Source organism: Eriocheir sinensis, unplaced genomic scaffold (assembly GCF_024679095.1).
Source record: "Eriocheir sinensis breed Jianghai 21 unplaced genomic scaffold, ASM2467909v1 Scaffold13, whole genome shotgun sequence".
NCBI classification, from domain to species: Eukaryota; Metazoa; Arthropoda; class Malacostraca; order Decapoda; family Varunidae; genus Eriocheir; species Eriocheir sinensis.
This window is the reverse complement of record NW_026110628.1, coordinates 1,648,338-1,666,953: the sequence shown is the minus strand read 5'-3', so window position 1 is coordinate 1,666,953 and position 18,616 is coordinate 1,648,338.

Genomic DNA, 18,616 nt, shown 5'->3' with positions numbered 1-18,616 from the left:
GCCTCTAACACCCTCCCTCGTGCCCATCACATGTTTAACCCAATTGGCACATATTTCGCCTTCACTGGCTTTCTCTGCCTTGTGGTGGATAGTGGAGTGCTTCCCATGTGATATTGATATGCTGGATTTCCCCACCCAAGGTGCAGGACTTTACATTTTCTTCATTGAATTGTAGCAGCCACTTTTTGTTCCATTCCTGTAGCTTGGTGATGTCTTCTTGTAGGAAATCTGCAGTCAAGGGGTTAAACCATCTCAGAGCACCACACTTCACCCATTCAACCATTCCACAATATACATCCATGACTGTTACACCCACACCAAACCTCTGATACAAGCTTTCATTCCTTTCTCCCTCCCATCCTTACACAACACATTAAAGTTATCATTCCTTCCTCCTAGCACTGTCCACCCCCCCACCCCCCTAGCACAAAGGAAGCTACTCTAACCCTCACATATATAATAGGAAACTGGAGCCAGCATGGATGAGGGTTGTCAGCCAAGTACACAGGCAGCCACATACTCACTGCTCCCCATGGCTCAGCTCTCCTCATTCACTGTTCCTCTACAGCTTCTGCCAGGAGGGTTCCTTAAGATGATCAAATACTGTCTTTAAGGTTTATTTAATTTTACAGCACCAAATGGTAAAGTGTATTGATGTGATTGGTTTGATGTGTTACTTACAATGCAGAACTTCTACTAAATTTAATAGGTATGAAATCACCAGCATCTTTAACTAGGCCATCTCCTCTTCCTGCTTTTCCTTCACTCATTCCTTGCACAGCTTTATTTAATTCATCTGCTGTTGCACTGAGAACTTCCAAGCTTAGCACTTCATTCTCTTCACTAGTGACCTCTTCATGATAACTGTATGGCTCCATGTAGTTTTTCTCCATCCCAAATAACTGCATCCTCCATATTGTTCGAGACATTGCCATTTACATCTTTTAAAGCAAGAAACGTTTTTAGGATGTTGGGCTCATCGGTGACACAGCTATAAGTTGTAGGAAACACTTCAAAATTGATTGCCATGCCCACTGGCTGTCCGCTGTCCGTGCCGTGAGCCCTGCCAGCTAATGACGCATCTCTCCTCAGGGTTGATAGTTAATGGTGCTGCTGTGCCGTCAGACCACCCTGCAGACCACCTTCATCCTGGATGCCCTGGAAAACAATTTTGCACCACTTAATAAAAATAATCTCAATGGTCCTGCAATGTACAAACACATATACACCTGCTGGCTTGTGTCAGTGAGAATGTACAACAGAGATATGCAAATATGATTCTCTTATTAATGAAGGATTCACACTGCCGGCCCTAACTTAGATACCGAATGTTAGGAGCTACCTTGAACTGGGCTAGGTGGGAACAGGAAGTTGTCATATTAGTGGAAAATAAATAAATGTTTAACAAACTAATTATGAACTTTACATTTCTGCCCGAAATCGTGCCAAATCTATTCTCCGACTAACCAAAAATTCTTTCATTAATAGAAAATGTCAAAACCTTGCTTTCTCTAACTCTTCCCGTGACTTCTGGCATCTAGCCAAAAACATCTCCTCCAACTTCACTTCTTCATCTTTCCCTCCACTCAGTCCTGACGGCAACACTGCCGTCTCATCTCTCTCTAAGGCTGAACTCTTCTCTCAAACTTTTTCTAAAAACTCCACTCTGGACGATTCTGGGCATATTCCTCCTACTCATCCCCCCTCTGACTCCTTTATGCCTGTTATAAAGATTCTTCAAAATGATGTTTTCTATGCCCTCTCTGGCCTCAATCCTCAGAAGGCTTATGGACCTGATGGAGTGCCTCCTATTGTCCTTAAAAACTGTGCCTCCGTGCTGTCACCCTGCCTGGTCAAACTCTTTTGCCTCTGCCTGTCAACATCTACCTTTCCTTCTTGCTGGAAGTATGCCTTCATACAGCCTGTACCTAAGAAGGGTGACCGCCCAATCCTCAAACTACCGTCCTATTGCTTTACTTTCTTGTCTAAAGCTTTTGAATTAATCCTTAACCGAAGATTCAAAAGCACCTTTCCACTTCTGACCTTCTATCTGATCGCCAGTATGGGTTCCGCAAGGGGCGTTCTACTGGTGATCTCCTAGCCTTCTTAACTGACTCTTGGTCATCCTCTCTTAGCCGTTTCGGTGAAACTTTTGCTATTGCGCTGGACATATCAAAAGCTTTTGATAGGGTCTGGCACAAATCTTTGCTTTCAAAACTACCCTCCTACGGTTTCTATCCTTCTCTCTGTACCTTTATCTCCAGTTTCCTTTCTGACCGTTCTATTTCTGCCGTGGTAGACGGTCACTGTTCTTCTCCTAAATCTATTAACAGTGGTGTCCCACAGGGTTCTGTCCTATCTCCCACTCTTTTTCTGTTGTTCATTGATGATCTTCTTTCCAAAACGAACTGTCCTATCCATTCCTACGCCGATGATTCCACTCTGCATTATTCAACTTCTTTTAATAGAAGACCCACCCTTCAGGAACTTAACGACTCAAGGCTGGAGACTGCAGAACGCTTAGCCTCAGACCTTACTATTATTTCCGATTGGGGCAAGAAGAACCTAGTGTCCTTCAACGCCTCAAAAACACAGTTTATCCACCTATCCACTCGACACAATCTTCCAAACAACTATCCCCTATTCTTTGACAACACAAAGCTATCACCTTCCTCAACACTAAACATTCTCGGTCTATCCTTAACTCAAAATCTCAACTGGAAACTTCATATCTCATCTCTTACTAAATCAGCTTCCTCGAGGCTGGGCGTTTTGTACCGTCTCCGCCAGTTCTTCTCCCCTGCACAGTTGCTGTCCATATACAGGGGCCTTGTCCGCCCTCGTATGGAGTATGCATCTCATGTGGGGGCTCCCTCACACAGCTCTTCTGGACAGAGTGGAGGCTAAGGCTCTTCCCATCAGCTCTCCTCCTCATACTGATAGTCTTCTACCTCTTAAATTCCGCCGCAATGTTGCCTCTCTTCTATCTTCTATCGATATTTCCACGCTGACTGCTCTTCTGAACTTGCTAACTGCATGCCTCCCCCCTCCCGCTGCACTCGACTTTCTACTCATGCTCATCCCTATACTGTCCAAACCCCTTATGCAAGAGTTAACCAGCATCTTCACTCTTTCATCCCTCACGCTGGTAAACTCTGGAACAATCTTCCTTCATCTGTATTTCCTCCTGCCTACGACTTAAACTCTTTCAAGAGGAGGGTATCAGGACACCTCTCCTCCCGAAACTGACCTATCTTTCGGCCACCTCTTTGGATTCTTTTTAGGAGCAGTGAGTAGCGGGCTTTTTTTTTTATTAATGTTTGCTTTTTGTGTGCCCTTGAACTGTCTCCTTTGCTGTAAAAAAAAAAAAAAAAAAAAAACTATTCCAATTCAATGAGCATTACTTTTCTCCTCCATAACCTCATAACTTCCTCCTATCACCTAGTCCAGTCCATGATGGCTAGACACCCAAGATTCAGGCTGGTGACCTCAATACTTAGTAGGGTAAGGTGGGGTAAGATGCCCCCCTGGGGTGAGAGGCCCCCCCTTGGTTTTGTCTTTCTTTCTTTCTTTTCTCAAGCAGTCACATGATCAAGTAGGCAACGCCAACTCTCTGTGCTCACAGGAACTACTGGAGTAAACAATGGACCGTTGCTCTGGCCACAAGGGGACATTTCTTCTTTTTGACTAATTTCTTGTAAGTTTTCAGTGATTTTAATGATACCTAATTAACAACAAAGAACTGTAGAGTTAGCCTGATGGCTATGGATAATTGCTCTAATTAAGATGTTTAGACCATATTGCATGTCATTATACTCTGTCTACTTACTTGTAGGAAAGATGGTGACATTTTGTGTATATATGAGTTGCCAGGGTAAGAGGCCCCCTGTGCCTTTGGGGTAAGTTGCTCACAGGGAGGCCTTTTACCCCACATGTGAGTCTTTTACCGCATTATCAGCAAATTGGCAAATGGCTTTGTTTGGTGTGTGGGGAACTATTTGCTAATAGCAGACCTTCAGAAAAATGGGTCCGATGTCAGGGTTGTAGAAATTGGCCACATGCAGAATGTACAACTGGAGTAGACCTAGATCTGTACGTATGTCAAAACTGCGAGTCTGATTAGGCATTACAGCATTGCTATAAATATAATTTGTTTAAGTTTTTGAAAGGCATCCATAAGTGAACACTCGAGTTTGAGACTATAAGGAAGTTAGTGTTTTTAACTGTTTCAGATATCAATATACAACAGAAAGGACATACTTTATCAAACTAATTGAATATTTAGTTCCATATATTTTTCATGAAAATAAATGTTCCTTTTGTTACAAAAATTCAGAAGAAAGGGAAGCTAGTCAAATATTACTAGTCTAAAAGAAGGGGATACCTTTTAAAAATTAATTAAATGTTTAGTTTTACATTCTGTTCATTAGGAGACACAAATTTGATTGTGTTCCTATATTTCACATCAAGAGAGATTTATAGGGTATATTTTTCAAAAAGGGAATACATATTATATTTCTATAGTGTGAAAAAAATATTTTCCTTATGTTTCTGTGAGTTTTATTAGTGTAAGCCAGTGGGGTAAAAGGCCTACCCAGTGGGCGTTTTACCCCACATGCGGGGTAAGAAGCCCCGTTTATTATTATTTTCAAATTGTCATCCTAATAAGGTGTAAATCATAATGAGTGGATATAATATATACCATAGATATATACTAAACTAAACTTTCAACAAACTTTTTTTAAAAATTCTATTGCAAAAAATGTGGCTACAACAGGCAATCTCTCTTCAAGGGGGCAACTTACCCCACCTTACCCTAAGTCTACCTTTCTTGAGGCTTTATCTAGCTTCCCACTCTGCCCTTGCTGTACATTTGGCCACTCAGGGTGACAACATTATATTGCCTCCTCCATCACACCTCTTGTGAGCTCTGGCAGCTCTCATTTTAAACTAGGGTTACTTTTCTGAGGAGGATGCATAAAGTGAAATGAAAACTACAATTAAGATATCAATGGGATTTTTAAATGTCATTCTGGCAATAATATATGAATACAAAAACACAATAGGTATCTGTGTGCGAGGACATCTCATCTTGGCATGCTTTGTTCCAGGTTACCTTCCTCCTGGTGTGAAGTCTTGCCGTGTGGACGGTCAGCTCCTTCCAGACGTCCATCGTTGATGCCCGCCCACCCGACACAACTCAACTTCTGCTGCATCTCGGCCTGGATCATCATCTCCCATACATTACTGCCTTTCGCCATCTTATACCCGTTCCATGTCACTGTCTGCCTCTGTGAAATATGGAAGAGATCTTACAAGCTCAAGAATGAGTATTAGCTTCGTCTACATGTCCTGTCACCAGTGCTGATCAGGACAACAGTACCAGACAATAGACAACATCTGTAAGGACCATTCAGAGGGAAGAAATTATTGTCACCCTTCTTTCTCAATACCACCATCAGTCAATAACCTGAAGTGTGCCAGAGCTCAAAGGCCAGTTTCCCAGCCTAACCACTCATGGTGTCAAGTATTACTTTTAAATGGTAATGGTGTGGCAGCTACTGGGTGCAAATATTCTGGAACAGAAGACTTGCTGAATGTCAAAAAAGCTGCTCCTCTGTCTATTTGTACCACACTTCTGACTACTGACTGTCGTGCCTGGAAATTCGGGTCACTAAATGATGTAAAAAAAAAGGAAGTTCAACTAATGGATATCTGGGGAAAAACAAGGGGGACTCACCCTGGGGGTAGTTTTGCTGCCACCACCCAGAGATCTACCGATGAACTATGTCACCGGTAGCTCACTGGGAGCCTTAAGAGTATGTGTATATAAAGGACTAAGGATTTAATGAGGGATTAAAATGACCCAGAGCGAGACTCTGATCCCTTGGGCAGGGTAGCGAGGTGAGCGGGGCAGACTCGGGGGCGGTAAATGGTTAGTTTAACTCACAGCTCGCCGGACAAATCTCACAACGGGGAGTGACAAGAAATAAAGGCCTATATATAGGAGTGCTTACATTTATTCCTGTGACTTAGTTTAGAAGGTAATACATAGGCATACCTGACGACATGGTTTACAATTAATTCCTCATAGAAGGCACGATTTACCCGAAACTGACGGAAATGGGCGAATAGACACACGACTGATTTCTAGTTTTCTCCTCTCAGTGGTAACCAGAATAAGGCTGAGGATTCTCCACGAAATCTTTACCCTTGGGCGGGTGTACAATTGTTGTAAAACCAGGTACATATGATGTATGAAAGAGACTCAGAGAGGGGGAACGTTACAGCCCATACACGACGAGAACCATCTCCGTCGTAAAGACCAAACATACAGCCTCTTACTTCACTAACACGTCTTACACTACAGATAAAGCACAGATTACTGGCCTATATACTCCCACAATTCTTCCCGCTATAGGAGTACAGGAGGGAATTTTAAGGGGGACTCGACTCCCCATTTCCTACCCCTGGTATGGCTCCAAGAACGCATACAGGGCTATCTCCTACAGCTCCTACCGCGGAAAGAAGAGAGTTATTGAGATCAACAGCTAAAAGAACACATCGGGATGGATACGGGTTCGTGTAGGTGTGTGTGGGGTGTGTGTGGCAGAGGGAGTGGGTCGCCCGGACCTGTAAAACACAGCGGATGAGCCTCGAGTCTCCTTATTTCGTTTACTGGGATCAGAAATGCATTTACAGGGTAATTAAGATACACATTGGCTAAAGGGGAGATGGTAATTGAACTGGCTATCACGTAGGGGGGAACAAATGGGGGGCGAAAGTGGGAGAGCCACGTACATACCTGTAAAACACAGCGGGTGAGCCTCGAGTCTGCCCGGGAAACGCTGCCCCGTGTTTTTATACCCGTCCTGGGGCAGCCCCGTCGTGCAGATAAGAGGGCCAAGTAGCTGATTTATAATCTATCACGGTTTAATTCAAAATGAAGGGAAAACTAGGGTAGTTTATATAATTATGGGTGCGGTCATTTAACGTGCAAGGTGACGAAATTTAATGTGGAGCAGCGGAAAAAATCTATGTAAGGGTGGATGACTTTAACTGATAGGGGATTGACGAGCAAGGGCTGGTAACAATTTCCGAGGTGCGTGGGCTGGTAGGGGGAAGGGGGGGAAAGGGAGGGACGACAGACGCTAAGTTCTCTGGCAGGAAGTCTTGGCGTGGCATTGTGTAATTGTAGTCTGAGGGGGGGGGGGGGGGTGTACTCTGTTATAGGTTGTGATCAAGAATAGCTACTTAAATTTTCTTACACATCTATGATGGCCTTACAGTGACTTATAATTACTTACAACTACTTATGCTCACTTACAACTACTTGTAATCACTTATAATGACTTAAGCTAAGTCTTTTCCTTATACTTCTAAGTTTCTTCTCCGGCCTTCACATCCCGGCATTACACGACTACTGGACTTCTAAAGAGGACACAGAGAGGCATGTGCTACAAGGCATCACTGAGGCCAGAATAACTGATGCTAAACAATTATTTTGCTATTTAAGTTTCCCTTATGTATATTCTATAAAGGTTATTGTTATGATATACTCATTTATACAGATGACCAATTTTGTAGTTTTTATGAATAAAACCATGTATTAGAGATATGATGATAATTTGCTGCTTATTCTTACCCTTTCCTACTTAGTGGCACCTTAGCAGTGCAGTGGTTGGCATGCCTAGCTATGAGCCAGCAGGCCTGGGTTCAATCCCAGCCTGAGGCAGTCGGCGCCCAGTCTACCAAACTCTTCATGCTCCCCTTTCAGGAAGGTCAGGAAATGAGCACCTGGGAAAATCTAGAGAAGGTAAACTGTGGTGACCTGGATGTCACACTAGCAGTACCTCTGGGTACCAAGCTCTTACCCACCACAGGCTCAAGAACTGAGGTGACAGATACAAATGCCAGGGTGATGAGCACCCACTTTCTATACAACAAAGTGAGGCTATTCTTTGTTGATTAATACCATAAGGTGCTGGCTATCATGTGTTTGAAGATACCTTAAACTTAACCTAACCTAACTACAACACTGACAGAGAACACTTACCCTGGCAGCCTGAGGTGTTCCATAAGGCAGCAGTGTCCGTCATGGTGAAGTGGGCCACGGCAGCGTCCTCCACCAAGATGATGTACTGGTACTCTGCATCCGTGTCCTCCAACACCACAATGATTTCCCCCGCAGGAGGCGCCTGGTGGGAGGTGTTTGGAGGTGGGTACACTTGAATCTTCCTCATCTCTGACAGCAGGACAAGGCTGTCAGTTCCTTGCTTGCTGAGGTGGGCAGGGCTGAGCAGGGAGCCACAACCTGCGGGAGACTTGGTGATGACATGGGTGTACAAAATTTCTCATCACAGCCTTGCATCAGCTCCAAGAGGAAGGAGGTGAAGCAGCTTGGGCCATTGAAGACAAGGGTTTGAACTGCAGCTTTGGCACGTTCCTGAGCCTCATGTTTCCACTCCCGGCTTAACCCCTTGAGTGCGGATTTCCTACAAGAAGACATCACCAAGCAACAGGAATGGAACAAAAAGTGGCTGCTACAATTCAATGAAGAAAAATGTAAAGTCCTGCACCCTGGGAGGGGATATCCAGCACACCAATACCACATGGCAAACACTCCACTATCCACCACAGAAACAGAGAAAAACCTGGAAGTATATGTTACCAGGCTAACCATGAAAACCAGTCCGTGCCAGTCACAGCAGACGGGTTATTATCTAATTTATTCAGCCCTTCCTTTATTGATTTTTACTATTAGTTGCTGCCTGTCATGTATCTGAAGGTACCCTAAAGTTAACTATGATGATGACCATGATGCTCGCTTCCCATCTCACCCTGTTGCACCCAGCCTAGGCACACACACACACACACACACACACACACACACACACACACACACACACACCACACACACACACCTATAACACCTTGATGAGCTGTGGTGCTGTCACTTTAGACTCACCTGGTGCACTGTCAGGGAGTGGCTTCATGACCTCCCTGCAACCCCCTGCATGTCTTCCAAAGCTGCCTCCTACCCTGTGCTGCAAAAGTGACAACTATTGAGCATCTTCCCGCTCTCCAATTCATACTAACATTTTATTGATCAAATAGAGTACTAAGAATTTGCCCACTTTTGCCCACCATACATGCTTGAATAAAAGTATATTTATTTTATTATTATTCAAGGCCAAGAGTAAAGAGTAGCTGGTCACAAAAAATGTACTGAAACCTTTCTAGAGGAAAACTGTTTTATTATTGACCCACCACTTGTAGGAGTCAGAATAGTCTGATATAAAAACAAGTTTAAATGGTAACAGGAAGAAGCGGTGAGCGCTCCGGTGGTCTTCAGGGGAGCAGACAAGGTAACAGTGAACACTTTGCTCAACAAACCAATGTTTGTTACATCAAAACATATCAATAGCTAGTATCAAATAGAAGCAAAAGGTATTGTTTAGTGCTTAATATTCTTTTGTTTCATCAAAATAAAATTATGTTAACCATTGTTTTAAATATTGTTCTATCAAAGGACAACATGAATTGTCAAGAAAAAAATATGTATTATTTATATTCATGAACAAACTTTGTTGAATAAATTCAGTCTTCACTAAAGATGCAACGGCTCATCTTACTGTCCACTGTTAGGGCTCACAACACCCCTGGTTTGCCTCTGAGTGTGGTGGACGCGGCAGGTCAGGGAGTGCTGACGCAGAGCACACCACCGGCCGGCACCCGCCACACCGCTGCTCCCGTGGAACTGACGAGACAAAGTGAAGATTACAAACACTGCCGCCTCATGTATTCTGAGGCTGGATTATGTTCAGGAGCACAATAGTGTGGCCCTCCTGCATATACACACTTTGATTAGATTAACTGACAATAGTGATTAACAATATTCTTTATTCATTAATTTGTAAATATTTGGGGGTCCCTATAGATAAATAGGCCCCAAGGGATTACACACAATGCCCGCACCTTCACTGTTTCTGGTTACAAAGCTGACAAACATCACTGACAGACTCTTCAATAACTGAACTGATTGCTCAATGATTCTTGTTTTTTCCAATCTATTCATGAAATTACAGATCATTCATTTGCTGCAAGACTCCCCTTTTTTATTAATGCATCAACCACATTTACGTCTATCAAATCAAGTAAATATGAACCCTCATTTAAGATGAGTTGAAACAGGTGCCAAAACAGTCTCCAAGCCACATCCTAACTCTCCAAGGCCATGGCAGTGGATGTGAGTGGTCCCTTGGCCCTCCCTCACCTTCTTCATGTGGTAGGTGTAGCTGGCGTGGAACTTCCAGTGTTTGTTGCAGGCAGTGCAGTGGTAGGCGCATGTGGTGGGCCCGGCGATGCAGCGTGAGGTTGGATCTGCAGCTGAAACACCGGGAAAAACAATGAACACGTGTCTGTTCATAACCACAGAAGACACCAGGCCACTTGTCCCCTGAGCCCCACCCCTTCCGGGTGTCACGGATCACTGCAAGAGTTCTTCTAAGATCAAGACTTCTTTAACCCCTTGACTGTGGATTTCCTACCAGAAGACATCATCAAGATACAGGAATGGAACAAAGTGGCTGCTACAATTCAATGAAGAAAAATGTAAAGTCCTGCACCTTGGAAGGGGATATCCAGCACATCAATACCACATGGGAAACACTCCTCTATCCACCACAGAGGCAGAGAAAGACCTGGGAATACGTACAGGTAACTCGCGATTTACGCGAGTTTGGTTTACGCGTTTTTTAAATAACGCGGGGTCCAAAATCCAAATAAATGTTTAATTTACACGTTTTTTTTCCGCTTATATGCGATATTTTATGGAGTGGCCACCAGTTGTCTCACGCAACTGGACTCACACGGTGCCATGGCCACACAGCTGAGCTCAGTTCTTCCCACGCACCACTTGAACAACGATACAGTACCCACGCTGCCACGCTACTCAACAATAAGAGTGTGCAGGAGCCGGTACCAGTACTGGTACGGTACCAGCTATACGGTACGGTACCAGTACCAGACTGCTCGGTACCAGTACTAATACTAGCCAGTCGCTCATGGTGTCCCTCATTTCTTCCTCACACGAGTGAGGCTGAGACTGAGGGCCTGAGTGGATATCTCGGTGATATGGATATTCTCTCTCTCTCTCTCTCTCTCTCTCTCTCTCTCTCTCTCTCTCTCTCTCTCTCTCTCTCTCTCTCTCTCTCTCTCTCCACTGAATGAAGTGAATATTTATTTTTCGATAGAAACCTACCTCTTGTTTGATTTACATTTTTTTTTATTTACGCGACCTCTCCAAGGACACAATACTCGCATAAATCGAGAGTTACCTGTGTATGTTTCCAGGCTACCAGACCACGCTCTAGAACAAAGGTGATATGTGTTTATTACGTTATTTATATGAATTTTAGGCAGTTTTTCAATATATGTAGCTGCAAAGCAGCTGACTGACGAAGTTATTGACAAGCTCTCCTCAAAAACGCAGTTTCTCCACCTATCCACTCAACACAATCTTCCAAACAACTATCCCCTATTCTTTAACAACACCCAGCTATCACCTTCCTCAACATTAAACATCCTCTGTCTGTCCTTAACTCAAAATCTCAACTGGAAACTTCATATCTCATCTCCTACTAAATCAGCTTCCTTGAGGCTGGGCGTTCTGTATCGTCTCCGCCAGTTCTTCTCCCCCGCACAGTTGTTGTCCATATACAGGGGCCTTGTCTGCCCTTGTATGGAGTATGCATCTCATGTGTGGGGGGGCTCCACTCACACAGCTCTTGTGGACAGAGTGGAGGCTAAGGCTCTTCGTCTCATCAGCTCTCCTCCTCATACTGATAGTCTTCTACCTCTTAAATTCCGCCGCAATGTTGCCTCTCTTTCTATCTTCTGTTGATATTTCCACGCTGACTGCTCTTCTGAACTTGCTAACTGCATGCCTCCCCCCCTCCCGCGGCCCCGCTGCACACGACTTTCTACTCATGCTCATCCCTATACTGTCCAAACCCTTCATGCAAGAGTTAACCGGCATCTTCACTCGTTCATCCCTCACGCAGGTAAACTCTGGAACAATCTTCCTTCATCTGTATTTCCTCCTGCCTACGACTTGAACTCTTTCAAGAGGAGGGTATCAGGACACCCCTCCTCCCGAACTTGACCTTGCTTTTGGATACCTCTTTTGTTTCTTTTTTAGGAGCAGCGAGTAGCGGGCTTTTTTTATTATTGTTTTACTTTTTTGTGTGTGCCTTTGAGCTGCCTCCTTTGTTGTAAAAAAAAAAAAATACTACACAAAGGCTGTCAGAGACAAGCATGAGACTGTTGGTAGCATGAGGTCAGCAATAATGGCCAGCTGTTATCACCACACTGCCTCCAAAAATGAATAACATGGTCTGTGCCCCAAGAGTAAATCCTCATGGTGCTGGGTGCAGAGAAGCCTGGCAAAAGGGGAGAGACCAGCACCACACACTGACAAGAGGATTTACTTGTCCCACGTATCATACGACAACCTCAGCCTCACCAGGACGGTGTACCGTGACCTCACAAGCCCAGAGGTGCTGGGGAAGTGCCTGAAGGGGAGGACACAGAACAGAAATGAGAGCACGGAAAGGTCTGGAGGAAGGCTTCAAAAGACAAATTTTGTGGCCTACATAGGACTGTCTTTGTGTCCCAGGTCACAATCCTGGAGCATAACTTTGGGCACAGTGACCTCGCTTGGGTTCAAGAGGCCCTCCAACTTCATAGATTATCTTGAGCGGAAGGAAAGAGTACAAGCAGAACCAAGAACGAGACGAGGAAGAAGAAAAGACAAGAAAACAAGCCAGCAAGGCAGCAGAAAACATTATAAGCCTGGAGGCTTCTGAGTAAAACCTCTCTCCAATGAGTGGGGTGGTGCCCATGATACACAAACCATCGAGTGTGTAATATCCTTTGAAAAGGAGGGGACCAGGTACCATAACTCAGAAATATCTGAAGAATAAAAATTACATTGCAGAACTAGCATATCAAACATATTATGGTAACAAAATGTAAAAACGATGATTTCTCAAAATGTAAGTTATTGGCATTTTTGGTTAAAATTCTGCTAGCCTATAAAAGATATTTCCAATTGGATAAGTTCATTCAATACGGTAATGGTAAGACAATATTTACATCAAGACAAAACTCTTCTAAGCGCCATAGAATTTTTTTTCATATATTTTACACCAAAACAGCGAAATGTGTTTGGTTACGTAATAAAAAAATATTATTATAGATATGAAAACAAAACATTGACAACACATATTGGCCAAATGTTAGCACTGAGGTTACTTTACATTCTCCAATGAACAAAAAAGCTGAAAACCCATATATAAAAAAAGTTATTTAGAACTCAAATTCGGTCAAAAAATTTCCAAAAAAAAAGAAAAGAAGTATTTCGTCAATCAGGCTAAAACTTTGCCAGAGATGTTAGATTATGGTCTACTTTACTGTGTAAAATTTACAGCCAAAAATATGCAACTTCATATGGTTTCTACGACTACGCGCCCCTTAATTAGAATTCAACGAAAATCAATTGTATAGATTAGTCATGTATCGGATGTCATATTTTAGATCCGCGGATGCGGATGTGTATGCGGATGTCATATTTACATATTTTGCTGATACGGATGTGGATATCAAATTATGACATCCTCACGGATGCGGATGTGTTCATGATTTTGGTAATTCAATAAATAGCATTTTTTTTTTCTTTGTTTTACATCTCTACCTGTAGTGCCAGTAGGCTTTCTTCAGGGGCCAGGTGGTCGTCCCAAGCCCCTCATGGCGCAGGCAATTTTTTATAGTGGCGCCAGTTATGCTTGGCTCATGCTGCTCCCCTGAACTCATTTTTGATTCACTGGATGGTATCTTCTAGAGTCCAGGTTGATGGGTGGTCTTCTGGACAGCATGTGGGTAGTCTTAGGCCACTTGGCAGTGACTGAAAAATCCCAGGTTGTAGCGTGGGGATTCGAACCGACGTTGTCCATGGCGCCGTGAATGCTAGGCCAGCACACTAACCACTCAGCCACCGCCTACCTATTGCAAGATGTTAGCTGCTTTGTTACACAATACTGCATTTTGTAATTTTAAAGCTATATGACGAGTTTCAGCCGCACATGTTGTAGGTTACCAGGATGCGGAACAAAACTCTGGTTGATCTTCACTTTGGCGCCCCTGAAGTATTGCACCAGGGACATAAGTCCCCGCCACTCGCGACGCCACTGCACAAGGGTCCGACATGCAGCTGGAGATCGAGGAGATGAACAGGGAGGGGGTTGTGGTCTACTACGCCCGGGGCGCCTCGGAACGCCGCCAGGCTTAACCTGACTTGCCCTTACCCGGGAGGCAGCAGGAACAGTGCGACCTCTCTCTCCAGGGTCACGCGCGGAACTTTCTCCCTCTCCAGGGTCACGTGCGGAACTTTCTCTCTCTCTCTCTCTCTCTCTCTCTCTCTCTCTCTCTCTCTCTCTCTCTCTCTCTCTCTCTCTCCAGGGTCACGCGCGGAACACACTCTCTCTCTCTCTCTCTCTCTCTCTCTCTCTCTCTCTCTCTCTCTCTCTCTCTCTCTCTCTCTCTCTCTCTCTCTCTCTCTCTCTCTCTCTCTCTGCCGACCAGGCTGCTTCCTTTCATACCTACGCAATATTATATATATAGTACATACAGTTACATAGTTCAATACATGCATAGGTACATACTTTTAGAAATTTACATGATACATATATTATATACTACACAGTTACTATGTAAAATGATCTCCTTCCTTGTGCCCCTCCACAAAATTCTTGACACATTAGGTTGTGTAAATTTGAGAGGAAATGAATAGAAGGTGTAATTTTAGTAGAAAAATTAACATGCATTAATTAATTTTCTTCAACTTTGCAAGCTCTGTACTCTGTAGTCTGCATGGTGATCTCTAAGTCTGTGACTCTGTAATGATTAAAATATACCCACAACATCCTCTTTGTGTGGTGCGGATGCAGATGCGGATGTTTATTTCATCACAAATATGAATGCAGATGTTTCATTTATCAGAAATGCGGATGCGGATGTACAAACTTGTGCGGATGTTCAACGGATGTGGATATCCGATACATGACCAGTATAGATGACTGCGGGGACCTTCAAGAATATTTTTGCTCTAATATACTTTTTTTCATAAACCTGGCACCTCATTAGGGAGTTGGACAGCACGACTTGAACTCTTTCAAGAGGAGGGTATCAGGACACCCCTCCTCCCGAACTTGACCTTGCTTTTGGATACCTCTTTTGTTTCTTTTTTAGGAGCAGCGAGTAGCGGGCTTTTTTTATTATTGTTTTACTTTTTTGTGTGTGCCTTTGAGCTGCCTCCTTTGTTGTAAAAAAAAAAAAATACTACACAAAGGCTGTCAGAGACAAGCATGAGACTGTTGGTAGCATGAGGTCAGCAATAATGGCCAGCTGTTATCACCACACTGCCTCCAAAAATGAATAACATGGTCTGTGCCCCAAGAGTAAATCCTCATGGTGCTGGGTGCAGAGAAGCCTGGCAAAAGGGGAGAGACCAGCACCACACACTGACAAGAGGATTTACTTGTCCCACGTATCATACGACAACCTCAGCCTCACCAGGACGGTGTACCGTGACCTCACAAGCCCAGAGGTGCTGGGGAAGTGCCTGAAGGGGAGGACACAGAACAGAAATGAGAGCACGGAAAGGTCTGGAGGAAGGCTTCAAAAGACAAATTTTGTGGCCTACATAGGACTGTCTTTGTGTCCCAGGTCACAATCCTGGAGCATAACTTTGGGCACAGTGACCTCGCTTGGGTTCAAGAGGCCCTCCAACTTCATAGATTATCTTGAGCGGAAGGAAAGAGGACAAGCAGAACCAAGAACGAGAAGAGGAAGAAGAAAAAGACAAGAAAACAAGCCAGCAAGGCAGCAGAAAAACATTATAAGCCTGGAGGCTTCTGAGTAAAAACCTCTCTCCAATGAGTGGGGTGGTGCCCCATGATACCCACACCATCGAGTGTGTAATATCCTTTGAAAAGGAGGGGACCAGGTACCATAACTCAGAAATATCTGAAGAATAAAAATTACATTGCAGAACTAGCATATCAAACATATTATGGTAACAAAATGTAAAAACGATGATTTCTCAAAATGTAAGTTATTGGCATTTTTGGTTAAAATTCTGCTAGCCTATAAAAGATATTTCCAATTGGATAAGTTCATTCAATACGGTAATGGTAAGACAATATTTACATCAAGACAAAACTCTTCTAAGCGCCATAGAATTTTTTTTCATATATTTTACACCAAAACAGCGAAATGTGTTTGGTTACGTAATAAAAAAATATTATTATAGATATGAAAACAAAACATTGACAACACATATTGGCCAAATGTTAGCACTGAGGTTACTTTACATTCTCCAATGAACAAAAAAGCTGAAAACCCATATATAAAAAAAGTTATTTAGAACTCAAATTCGGTCAAAAAATTTCCAAAAAAAAAGAAAAGAAGTATTTCGTCAATCAGGCTAAAACTTTGCCAGAGATGTTAGATTATGGTCTACTTTACTGTGTAAAATTTACAGCCAAAAATATGCAACTTCATATGGTTTCTACGACTACGCGCCCCTTAATTAGAATTCAACGAAAATCAATTGTATAGATTAGTCATGTATCGGATGTCATATTTTAGATCCGCGGATGCGGATGTGTATGCGGATGTCATATTTACATATTTTGCTGATACGGATGTGGATATCAAATTATGACATCCTCACGGATGCGGATGTGTTCATGATTTTGGTAATTCAATAAATAGCACTTTTTTTTTCTTTGTTTTACATCTCTACCTGTAGTGCCAGTAGGCTTTCTTCAGGGGCCAGGTGGTCGTCCCAAGCCCCTCATGGCGCAGGCAATTTTTTATAGTGGCGCCAGTTATGCTTGGCTCATGCTGCTCCCCTGAACTCATTTTTGATTCACTGGATGGTATCTTCTAGAGTCCGGGTTGATGGGTGGTCTTCTGGACAGCATGTGGGTAGTCTTAGGCCACTTGGCAGTGACTGAAAAATCCCAGGTTGTAGCGTGGGGATTCGAACCGACGTTGTCCATTGTGCCGTGAATGCTAGGCCAGCACACTAACCACTCAGCCACCGCCTACCTATTGCAAGATGTTAGCTGCTTTGTTACACAATACTGCATTTTGTAATTTTAAAGCTTTATGACAAGTTTCAGCCACACATGTTGTAGGTTACCAGGATGCGGAACAAAACTGGTTGATCTTCACTTTGGCGCCCCTGAAGTATTGCACCAGGGACATAAGTCCCCGCCCCTCGCGACGCCACTGCACAAGGGTCCGACATGCAGCTGGAGATCGAGGAGATGAACAGGGAGGGGGTCGTGATCCACTACACCCAGGGCGCCTCGGAACGCCGCCAGGCTTAACCTGACTTGCCCTTACCCGGGAGGCAGCAGGAACAGTGCGACCTCTCTCTCCAGGGTCACGCGCGGAACTTTCTCTCTCTCCATGGTCACGCGCGGAACTCTCTCTCTCTCTCTCTCCGGGGTCTCGCGCGGAACACACGCACTCTCTCTCTCTCTCTCTCTCTCTCTCTCTCTCTCTCTCTCTGCTGGCCAGGCTGCTTCCCTTCATTCATACGCAATATAACATATATAGTACATACAGTTACATAGTTCAATACATGCATAGGTACATACTTTTAGAAATTTACATGATACATATATTATATACTACACAGTTACTATGTAAAATGATCTCCTTCCTTGTGCCCCTCCACAAAATTCTTGACACATTAGGTTGTGTAAATTTGAGAGGAAATGAATAGAAGGTGTAATTTTAGTAGAAAAATTAACATGCATTAATTAATTTTCTTCAACTTTGCAAGCTCTGTACTCTGTAGTCTGCATGGTGATCTCTAAGTCTGTGACTCTGTAATGATTAAAATATACCCACAACATCCTCTTTGTGTGGTGCGGATGCAGATGCGGATGTTTATTTCATCACAAATATGAATGCAGATGTTTCATTTATCAGAAATGCGGATGCGGATGTACAAACTTGTGCGGATGTTCAACGGATGTGGATATCCGATACATGACCAGTATAGATGACTGCGGGGACCTTCAAGAATATTTTTGCTCTAATATACTTTTTTTCATAAACCTGGCACCTCATTAGGGAGTTGGACAGCATAGGGATGGACTTAGCATGAAGAAAGAAAGGAAAGTCAGTTTACTAAATGGGGAAATAAAAAATGGCTTGACGTGCGAAGGAAAAAATGTAAAGAAGAAAGATTTCACTCATTGACATAACAATAAGGCAAAATCAGACAGCGATGTGAAGGAAAAAATGAAAATAATTGAAGTTGCTCAGGATGAAAAAAGAAAGGCACAGAAAGCCATGAGCAGCAAGGTGTTGGATGGGGGTGGAGACAGGGGTGACAGTAAGCCGGTACGCAGTGGTACACCGTACCAGTCAGAGATATACAGCCGTCTACAGCCAGTACGCAGTGGTACGCCATACCGGTCAGAGATATACAGCCGTCTACAGCCAGTACGCAGTGGTACACCGTACCAGTCAG